We start from the raw sequence: 3,118 nt of genomic DNA on the forward strand, positions 1-3,118 counted from the left end.
AGCGCTGCCCCACTAGCGTGTGTATAGTTGGTGCACTTGTCGAATTGAGGTACCTGCCTGGTGATCCCACACCCAGTGAAGCAACAGCAGAAGATAGGATCCACAGAAGGGTACTTCTGCTGTCCCAGCTCCGACTGCCTGGCATGTCCCAGTGCACGAAATGTATCCAGTTCTCAGTAGGGGAATACTGCAGCCTATTGGTTGTGGGGTGCCATGTGGTATCCCTCCCTGTGGCTTCAGGGAGCTGTAGTTCCTTGAAGAGCTTCCCTTCTAATGGCTGCCTATCCTGTAGCCCTACTGAGCATGTGCGTGCTTCTGTAATGACCCCCGCATGTTAAGGCACTTGGCCCATGCGCGATGCATTTCGTGCATGCACCAATCATTACCAAAATGGCGGCGCCCTGCAAAGGGAGCCGCCGGGAGCTCTCGGCGACCTGATCACATTGCCTGACTGCCCGCAATGCCTGCAACTACACCCCGCAGCTACCGGCACTTATCCCTGCCTCCCCTCAACCACTGGCGACCACCGGCTGCACCGCACCCCTCCGCAGTGGATCGGACGGTAACGGCGGCATGGGGAGCTCAGAGGGAAACCTTGCCACACATACATATTAATTAAATTATTTAAGACAATGTTGAGCTGCTAATCTCTCACTTAAATGAATAGGCCCCTTAGACTTTATCAGTATAACTCTCTTAATATGTAGAATCACTCTCTACACTCAATGGTTGCTCCATATATCTCAGAATAATCACCCTTTCAGAATCAGATAGCATACCTGTACCATACGTGGGGATTAATAAGTCGATAAACTGCTTGCCATAGGCAATTTTTAATTAAACATGCTACAATACACATATAGTAGCATGCAATACTATGCTTTTATTTAAATTCTTTACCACATTGACTAATTATCTTTTGTATAAAAGTCTAATATACGTAACAGAGAATAATTAAATCATATTATGTCTGTGGCCAAGGCTCATTGCTGTAGCTTTTCTCTCATGTTGCTGGAATCACTGATGCACAAATAATAAGTAGGCACACTGTACAATTGAGGACTTGAAAAGCAACACTAAATTGCTTCCTTTCATCTGGTGTGACATATTGCTCTGTCCATTTTGTCCTATGAGTAATTTCTGCATCATGCTGCAGCCTGCTAAATTCTGAGAAATACTCAATGCCGTGCTCTTCCAAGAGCAATTTCTCTTTTATTTGTCACGAATCTGGAAAGAATGATCTGCAGGGATTTTAATAGGCATCACGATTTCCTTCTCATATGGGTATGTTCTTCCCAGATTATAATAATGCATTTAAAAATACAGTCACTCACTGCATTGTGGTTAACCTAAGGCTACAAATGGAGTAGGGGGAGCGAGGGATCAGTAGATATACATCCATAAACGACGAAAAAACATGCATAGAATAAACCCAATGTAGTGGGATTGGGACAGGAACTAGAAGATAATAGTATACAGTAAAATACTATAGATACTTACACGGCCGTGTGTAAATACAATCCAAAATAGGTATCTTTATGACTGAATATTGACCCCTCCACAAATGAGTGCTGGGGGGATCTTCAAGGGTGTCTATATACTAATGTAAATACTCACACGGCCCAGTGTGAGTAAGGGTGCAGGGCAGATGTCTTTAAGGTGGAGTCAGTCTGTCCAGGGTGATTCCTGGTCAATTGCATCTGGTTTCTCCCATGCAGGGCTATAGCTGATCTGTGCTCCTCTCTTGTTTGTGTTCAGCAATGTTACTCTCCGATTCAGCGGTGTGTGGGGATAAGTGAGGCACAGTCTTAGCAGTAGGCAAAAAGAGATATTTATTGTGTATAAAAACAATAAAAATATTATCACACTCACATCAAATAAAATCCCCTGGCTCCTCCGTGTGATTCAGTCTCGCAGTAACCCGCTCCGGCCCTGCGTCCGGGGTGCAGATAGCTGGAACTAATCTGCCCGGCTGCAGATGCTGCTGAAGAGACTTTCTACGGAAGCCTCCGTGGGACAAAACAGGAACAGGTTTCGAGCAAAGCAAGAGCAGAAGAAGCAACGCGTTCGCCGATTGGACGGCTTCCTCACTCGCACGCGACGGGGGCAATGCATTTGTTTTGACGCGACGTCGCGTTGCTGTTGCCGGCACTATAAGCGCAGCCTAAGACCTTCACTAGCATGGAACTGTACATTTAGATGTACATTTAATTAAATGGAATAAATAGAACTAAATGGTGTAATTATATAAAAAGGGAAAATATAGCGCCAAATATTATAACATCTATATTGTGTAATTAATAATTATATAAATGTGAAAAAAATATGTACAATGTGAAAATTAATATGTGGATTGATTAAACAATACTAACCTATTAATAATATCAGTGGTAAATATATAATTTAAGAGGTAAATTACCACTAATAATCTATTACAAGTGAATTGTGACAAACAAGACTAAGACAACATAAAACATAAAAAGACCGGTCCAGCGATCAAGTCCTGGTCAAGAGAATATCTCAGTGGAAATAGTGACGCTGTTGGTGTCCAAGCTGCTTTCAAAGGATGAACCACATCCCTTCAGGTAAACCTAAAACAACAAAGAAGAAGAAAGTGCACGCCCCATAGCGTAAAATAGTTAATTTAATGAGGGAAAGGATAGAAAGGGGGGAGGAAACAGTTACACTTACAAAGATAAGAGTTAAATTAAGCAGTTGTGAATAATATATATTACCGACAGTGGTACTGCTCCGGGATCGCCGTCCAAAAGATGTAGACTCACTGAATGAGTGTGGACGTCTGTTTAGCTGGGCAATCATAAACTGGAACCTGCAACAAAGTATTGTAGTCCTGCTGTGGGCTCACTGCCAGGAATCCTCGTGGTCTCTCCAAACGCCCAGACCAAGTCAGACTTATGCGTGATGATGCAGTGACGTTCCTGACACGTTTCGACACACACAGGTGACTTTCTCAAAGGATTCGGCGATTTCTCAGTGAAGGGAGTTTATATATCTTTATGTTGCCTAGCAGAATAAAACAAACAGGACAAACGAATCTGCTGTTCAAATTGAACAGATAGCAAGAATCTGCTAGTGCAGATAGAAAAATGCTCATGAT

General features: G+C 43.0%; 1 long non-coding RNA gene across 1 annotated transcript in view; it reads left to right on the forward strand.

Annotated features, from left to right (window-relative positions):
- The first annotated feature begins 377 nt into the window (after positions 1–377).
- LOC142488490 (uncharacterized) overlaps positions 378–3,118 on the forward strand; it is a 48,708-nt gene continuing 45,967 nt past the window's right edge. Inside the window, exon 1 of the long non-coding RNA XR_012799436.1 lies at positions 378–562. This is a non-coding gene — a long non-coding RNA (uncharacterized LOC142488490). The remainder of the gene's footprint in view (positions 563–3,118) is intronic.

Source organism: Ascaphus truei, chromosome 2 (assembly GCF_040206685.1).
Source record: "Ascaphus truei isolate aAscTru1 chromosome 2, aAscTru1.hap1, whole genome shotgun sequence".
In the NCBI taxonomy this organism is placed as follows: Eukaryota; Metazoa; Chordata; class Amphibia; order Anura; family Ascaphidae; genus Ascaphus; species Ascaphus truei.